At 47.7% G+C, this 7,734-nt stretch overlaps 1 long non-coding RNA gene across 1 annotated transcript; it reads left to right on the forward strand.

Moving 5' to 3' along the window:
* The first annotated feature begins 1,248 nt into the window (after nucleotides 1–1,248).
* On the forward strand, nucleotides 1,249–5,843 carry LOC121137532. The gene is made up of 3 exons (XR_005874807.1): nucleotides 1,249–1,351; nucleotides 1,439–1,522; nucleotides 5,321–5,843. It is a non-coding gene; the product is annotated as an uncharacterized LOC121137532 (long non-coding RNA).
* The last annotated feature ends 1,891 nt before the right edge of the window (nucleotides 5,844–7,734 follow it).

Consider the following 7,734-nt stretch of genomic DNA (forward strand, 5'->3'; position numbering starts at 1 on the left):
TTTCACGCAAATGCCCCTTCTCCCTCCTGAGCAGGGCCTGGCACTCTTTAGGGGCTGAGTGAACGAGCACAGAAGGGGAGATGGGCTCTGAAGGGCTTGCTGTACAGCCACGAGGACCCGGGCTCAGATCCCTAGCACCCGTATAAAAGCTGGGCACAAAGGTGAGCGTCTGTAACCCCAGCACCGGGGGGGCCAAGTCAGAGTCAGAATACGGGCAACAGCTTAGGGAGTGGAGAGGGTTGGAACAGCCTAGATGTTCTTTATCAGATTGAAGTAATAAAAGCTAATGAGCCTGGGGAGGGACAGAGGGAGGGAGGGAGGGAGGGAGGGAGGGAGGGAAGGAGGGAGGGAGAAAAGGAGGGAAGGAGGGAGGGAGGAAAAATTGTGGTCAGGATGTAATATATGAGAGAAGGAAAAAATAAACAAAAAAGCTAAAGAGACCACCAGGTGGTGATGGCACATGCCTTTAATCCCAGCACTCAGGAGACAGAGGCAAGGGGATCTCTGTGAGTTCAAGGCCAGTCTGGACTACAGAGTTAGTTCCAGGACAGCCAGGGCTACACAGTGAAACCCTGTCTCAAAAAACAAACAATGCTAGTGAGACCCCCCCCCCCCATTATCTCAAATCCTAGAAGAGGTGTGTGCTTTGTCAATAAAACAGGGAGGGCAATTATGTACAGAATGTATTGTTACAAAACAACCGAGTACTTCAAAGTCAGTAATTAGTAAAAATGGGCTGCAATTTCCTGTGTCCCTCTCCGGTATTAGCTAATTTTTTTTCTCCTGCTGACTACTGAAGCAACAGCTTTGAAAAAAAAAAAACCGATGTGGGTTATTTCAATCCCTCTCATTCACTTGAGACTGCTTCAGGTGCAATCATTCGTCCATTCTCTTTCATTCTGGGTGGGATTGGCATATGATTGTCAAGGATCATGAAGGAACCAAAAAATAACAACAACAAAAAAGGAAAATTGGACAGAGCAATGAAGAGGGCAGAAACTAGGGCCTAAGTGGGAAAAGGACTGGAAACGTGGCTTAATGGCAGAGCGCTGGTCTCACATGAAGGAGGATCAGGGTTCAAATCCCATGACTAAAAAAAGAAAATTGCAAAATGCATGTCTTTCTTAGCCAGGCGTGGGGGCACACACCTTCAATCCCAGCATTCAGGAGACAGAGGCAGGTTGATCTCTGAGCTCGAGGGCAGCCTGGTCTACAGAGTGAGTTCCAGGATAGCCAGAGCTACTCAGAAAGCCCTGCCTCAGAAAGGAGGAGGAGGAAGAGGAGGAGGAGGAAGAGGAGGAGGAGGAGAGGAAAGGATGGCTTTGCATGTCTGACCTACTTCCTAACTAAGGTATTGGAACCTGATAGTGGGCTGGGCATCAGCAGGCCTCGGAAACAAGACAGATAAAGCTCTGGGCTGTGTCTCCGCTGCTCACAGGTTGGTCTGCACTCTTGCAGCTCAGTTCTCCACAGAGAGCCAGTCTCTGCCCTGACTGCTTCCAGGGCCACTGCTGCGCTTCGGGTAAGTGTCCCCCAAAGTCCTGTGTGCTAGAGGATTATCTTCCAGGTGAAATGGCGGGGTGTCTGAAAGGTGGTGCCTAGGAGAGGCCCTTAAGTCACTGGGGATGTGCCTGGAAAGGCACTTGTGGGCTTCTGGCTCCTCCTTCCTAGGAATGAGGTGTGAGGGTTTGGTTTTTTTGTTTGTTTTTGTTTTGTTTTGTGGTACTTGCTTCTAGCATGTCTGTGATGTTTAATCTTGATTGTGGACTTGATTGTATCAGGAAGCAACTAAGAGACTCGATTCTAGGTGAGTCTTTAAGAGTATTTCCAGGAAAGATCACCCCCCCACCCCCCACCCCATGAACACAACCAAAATACAAAGCGGTCTGTGGGGGAAGCAGGGCTGCTCTTCGCCTGGCCACCTCAGCTGCTTGCCTGCTAGGACAGCTTAGCTGGCCACCAGACCAGGTTGGGGCTTCCTACTTGCCTAAGAGCTTTTCCATGAGCCCCTGATGGGTTCGTAATGATGATTTTAATGTTACTTAGAGGTGCTGAAAGAAAAGACTGGAACCATATTGTGAACCACACCCTCAGGGACAAATGTGATTTGTTTTAAGCAGCGCTATAGAGGCATTTGCTGATGAACACTTTTTGTTTTAAAGAATTAATGTCTATTATATGAATTCGATAGAATCTGTTTTTTTAAAGGATAATTTTGTAATTAGCGACATGCATTTCTCTAAGTTTGTGCGCTGCTTAAGGCAAACCACATTTTGTGGCTCCTGTATCCACCCCATGATGAACGTAAATGCCGTTTAGCACTGACGGCTGTGATTTCGGAGGTTTTCAATTTGGTGCACCTGGGAGACGGAACTGGCTGTCAAAGCCAGAGCAACGGGATGTTCCCCTCTGCCACTAACAAGCGTTATAAACATCTACTTCGTTATGCTTCCACCTCTCCCACAAATGGAATAATTGGCATCTCATTTATACGGGTGGAGAGGAGTGGGGAGCATTTTGGGGAGCTGGGAACATTGTAACATAGTTTTTATGGCCTTGTGCGTGCCTTCTGACCACAGTCTGCATTCTGGAGCCAGCGGAAGCTAGGTGATTTGCAGGGAAGCGGGGCTTGCTGGGGTATGCTCATTCCTGCAGGTTCCTGCCTGGCTTGCCCTTTGAGTTGAGGTCACTCCTCGGTGTCCCCGGTCTCTCCTTCTGCGATAGTCCCCAGATCCGGGGGATCTGAAAGGATTGTGGCTGTTGTCATGACCTTTGAAACCTGGCAAACTTGACTTGTGGCCGTATTTGGCCTTTCTATGTCGCAGTTTTCTTCTGAAATGGACTCTGTAGTGAGAACGTCCTACTATAGCATTGTCAGTCCAGAGGCCAGGGCATTTGGTGAGCGTGGCCAACCGCTACCAATGGGAGGACCTCCACCTTGATTCGGTGGCAGGCATGTGAACTAAACCTAGCTAATCAGCCATATAGTCTCAGTGATTTGCCTTGAGGACGGGCCTAGCTCCCCGCGCCAACCAATCAGAAGTGAGAAGTCTTGGTGTAGCTCCACTGCTTCCAGAAAGTGCTCCTTCATGGGACACGGGCCTGGAGCTCATCGTCCATCCTTATGCTGCCATGTTTGCACCTGAAGAAAATTGTGGGGCTGTGTAACAGTACTGAGGAAGCATGAGGCAGCAGACCACGAATTCAAGGCTAGCCCAGGCTACTCATCTTCAAGACTAGCCCAGGCTACCCATCTTCAATGCTAGGCAGGGCTACCCATCGAGACCATTATTACACACGGATAATAGAGAGGGACAGCTCCTGCCTTCTAAGAAGTTGACCTCCTGTCCATGTGGTACCATCTCTGGCCAGCCAAGCAAGCCTGGATCCAACAGTCGTGAGACTGGAACGGATACCAGAAGCCCCAATTGCCTGGACCCCTTATTTTATATATGTGGAAACTGAGGCCCAGGGTGGAGTATTAGCCTTGCTGAAGACAACAATCTGGTTGAACCTGGTCTCCTGACCAGATGGATGTCAGCCATGGGCCTCTTTAGGGGTTTAGTCCTGTTCTGTGCTTTTATAGATGCTCTTGAAAAACAAAAACAAAAGCAAAAAAAACGAGTCCTGTTGCAAAGTGAGAACAAAGGGCCTTTCTAATTCATTTAGGAGAATAGGAAAACGATGGGTTTGGTGACTGCTGGGATGGCACTTCTAACTCAATTTTCAAGAATGGATTTGCACTGGCTGAAAACATGCTAAGCAAACTTCCCTTCTGATGCAATTAAGCCTTGCTCCTTCCTGTGCTGAGGACCTGAGCTTACACCTGGGGACACAGTTGTGAGAATGACACTCAGGCTGGACAGATCTCAGCTTCAAGTTCCAAAAAAAATATAAAAGTCCACAGATATGTGTCACGTCTGCTGCACGGCCTGTGTCTGAGAACGTGCGGAGGGTGTCGGGTATTGAAAACACAGAGACTCGTTCAATGATATAAAGAGAACTTTAAACAGGCTCCAAAAAGGTTCAAGAAAAACTTCCTAAGAAAGGCTCCCACCAGAGAAGCTTCTGCTCTCTCCTCTACCCTGGCTGGTTCTGCTCTGACACCAGAGGTGGATGTGTGTGGGTTTTTGAAGGTGCGGTTAGTCTCTGGACAAGGTCGAGGTCAGGGCGGTTTCCGTGGGAAGGCCTTTCCCAGGAACTTATTGTATCATTTTTAGTAAACATGTTTTTACTAAACATTGTCTTACAGCTGCCTACTCCCAGGCAGAAGGGGAAGTGGCCAGGAACTTATTGTATCGTTTTTAGTAAACATGTTTTTACTAAACATTGTCTTACAGCTGCCTACTCCCAGGCAGAAGGGGAAGTGGGTCTCTGCTCAAGGTCTGGTGTTCCCACAGATATGGGCACAGATATGTCCAACTGGGGACCATCACCATGCTGAACAGTGGAAACTCTGTCAGGAAAGGCTTTTGATGGGGTATGTCCTTCTGTATATACGTTTCTCTTTATTGGTTGATGAATAAAACACTGCTTGGCCAATAGAGGCAGGAAGATAGGCGGGACTAGGAGATGAGGAGAATTCTGGGAAAGGGAGGCAGGGAGAGATCAACAGGAGACACCATGTAGCCACCAAAGGAGGAACAGGTCTGGGCATTCTCCGGTAAGCCAAGACTATGTGGAAATACGTAGATTTATAGAAATGGGTTAATAATTAAGACAGATCTGGCCAACAAGAAGTCCTAGCCATTGGGCAACAGTTCATAAATTAGTATAGCCCCCATGTGTTTATTTGGGGCTGAGAAGGGCGGTGGGACCTGGCAGGACAATAAACTCCAGCAACAGGCCTTCTATGTACAGACTATAAAGGGTTCTGGATGATCGCATCAGCTATTCCTCAAAGCTAGAAAAGAAAAGCAAAAAATAAAAAAATAAAAGGCTCTAAAGCTATAACTTGTGACTGGTGGAGGGCTGTCTTCGAGACTATAAAGAAACACAGGCAGTGCGGACATGGGTCTGTGGCTTTATCAGTTCTGGGTCCCTTCTGCGCTTTTCTTCAGACCAAAGCAGTGCCCTGTCTTAAAATACATTCTGCTCACCAGTCCATGTGGTCCCGGAGGGGCTACCAATGGGAGGACTTCCACCTTGATTCGGTGGCAGGCATGTGAACTAAACCTAGCCAAAATCATGGTGTCTCAGCCATATAGTCTCAGTGATTTGCCTTGAGGACCTGCCTAGCTCCCCACGCCAACCAATCAGAAGCAAGAAGTCTTGGTGTAGCTCCACCCATCCTTCCCTTTGCCTTACTGTCTCTCCGCAGAGACCCTGTGTGCAGCAAACAGCAGGAGCTGAGAGATGGAGAAAACCCCGACGTCATCATTTGAAGCTCTAGTGGGGCTCAGACCTGGCCACGCAAGCTGTGGCTTGACTGTGGGCTTTGGAATTTATTTTCACTTAAGCTCGCTCAAATTAATCTTAGATGTCTCAGAAGTAAGAGCAAATGTGATAGGAATGTTGTGGTGCCCACTCAGTGAACGTGTCACAGGCCAAAAATCAATCAATCAATCAATCAATCAATCAATCAATCACTAAGAAGGACTATAAGTTACAGAAGTACATTTACCCTCCCATCAGAATGCTTTTGTGTGTGGTGGAAGGGATGGGGCCCAGAGCCTTTTGCTTTCCAGGCTTTTGTTCTACCACTGAGCAATATCTTCAGCCCTAACCATAGTTTTTGTGAAGTAACCCATGTTACCCAATGAAACTTCCTTCTTTTGCCCCTTAAAAAAGATTTTACTTTTTGTTTTTAGTTATAGGTATGTGTGTGTCTCTTTCTCTTTGTGTGCACACCACATGCATACTTATTTGTAGAGACCAGAAGAGGGAGTCAGATCTCCTGGGTTAGATTTACAGGTGTTTGTGAGCTGTCTGACATAGATGATGGGAACTGAACTCTGGTCTTCTGGAAGAGCAGCAAACTCTATTAGCTACCGAGCATCTCTCTAGACCTCCTTTTACCCTCCAGAAGACCTTCTGCTTCCCTCAATAGAACATACTCTGGTTTCTACTGGAATCTGTGCTCCCCGAGTTGCAATCAGAGACATCAGATAAATACCTTTGTGTCTAGCAGATGACTGGACCTCTGTGATGTTAAGTAACTATCTTTTGACCTAGTGGTTATCACTCAAAAAGACTCTGCTTCTAATGCTTTAATCTTGATGGAGAAGACAGTCAACTTCCTCTGTCCACACTCTCAGAAGTTGCCTGACTCTACTCTTACACCCTATAATTCTAACAGCAAGAAAAGTAATCTTCATAAATTCTCTGAGTGGTACTTTCTTTGCCTTTCCAAGCTCAGGTGAAATCCCTGTTCTCTGTGGTATTTAGCATTTGGACCCAAATCAGTTTTTGTGAGTCTGCGCCTCAAGATCCTAGACATGACTAAAGAAGCAGGCTTAGTTCCGAGAAGCTTCCCATACATGCCTGAAGCAAACCAAATGCTCACAAATAAGGGAAGGTCAATGCCGGTGTATTGGCATGCTCCTGAGGTGGAATGGTGTATGGACACTACAATGGCATTGCCAATATTTAGCTTGACACCACACAGGAAGCCACTATGTGTACACGTGAGAAGCACAGAGCACAGAACCACAGAACATAGGTGATCAGACAGTCTTTACTGACAGATGTCACCTTCCTAAGACAGGTCCCATTGGAGGAAGCTGTATCGCAGTAATTCTGTTGAAAATCCACGATCTGACCCATGGCTGTCCATGTGCCCTCCGGTGCCTGTAGTGGGAGTCACTCCTTTGTCTTCATGAATGTTTCCCAGACTCACTGTCTCCATTTCCCTCCCACTTCATTTGCTGCAGGAATCTCCAAATCTTTCAGTCACTCCTATTCTCAGCAATACCCGGAGCAACAATTCTCTTCTCAGTCACATCCTACTTCCCAATGCATCTTGGGCCTGTGGCCAGAGTCAACAAAGTAACCAGATTCTTCCTCCATACTAGGGTGTGAGTGCTGGGCTTTGCTGCTACAGTGTGTCCTTTTGAGAAGCTCCTGTCTCCACTGAGATACCTTCTTAGACCCAAAGAGCACCAGAATTCTTTAGAGGACCCAGAAACACATAGATGCTGCCACATCCCCTCTTGTAACAGTTCTCAGATGGCTCCCCAAGTTGCTGGTGCTCCCAGTCTGGGGACCCCACTTTGAGAACCACTGGACTGAAACATTCCCTCTCCACACCAATGAGAGGATACAGGGAGAGGACCATCTGGGAGGGGCCCAAGGACAATGCCGTTGACTGTGTGAAACAGAGGACTTAGGGCTTTGCCCTCATCATTGTTTTCCTATAATATGGGTGAGAGCTTGAGGATGGCCAAGGTAGTGTTCCCAGAGGCTAGTCAGACAGATGTCAGGAGTTCACAGAGGCATTTTCTGTCATCAGGGTCTCCCGGTGGCTGAACCACCCTCAGGCAGGGCTATTTCTCAGGCCAGAGGGGGCTGCCATTGAGCCCTGCAAGGCACATCTGGGCTGCTCTTGGTCCCACCCGCCCTTTCTCTTCTGTGTTCCTCTTCCAGGTGTCTTGGGATCCTCAGCTGACAGCTAGCTGAGCACTTCACACTTCATTGAAGAGTCACCACAATAATTACCAGGTCATTAACTGGGGGTTTTGAGGAGACCTTTCAAAGCTTGTCTCCCACAATTGCTAAGACAGGTGTGAAAGTCTA

The sequence above is a fragment of the Mesocricetus auratus genome, unplaced genomic scaffold (assembly GCF_017639785.1).
Source record: "Mesocricetus auratus isolate SY011 unplaced genomic scaffold, BCM_Maur_2.0 Super-Scaffold_100691, whole genome shotgun sequence".
Lineage (NCBI taxonomy): Eukaryota > Metazoa > Chordata > Mammalia > Rodentia > Cricetidae > Mesocricetus > Mesocricetus auratus.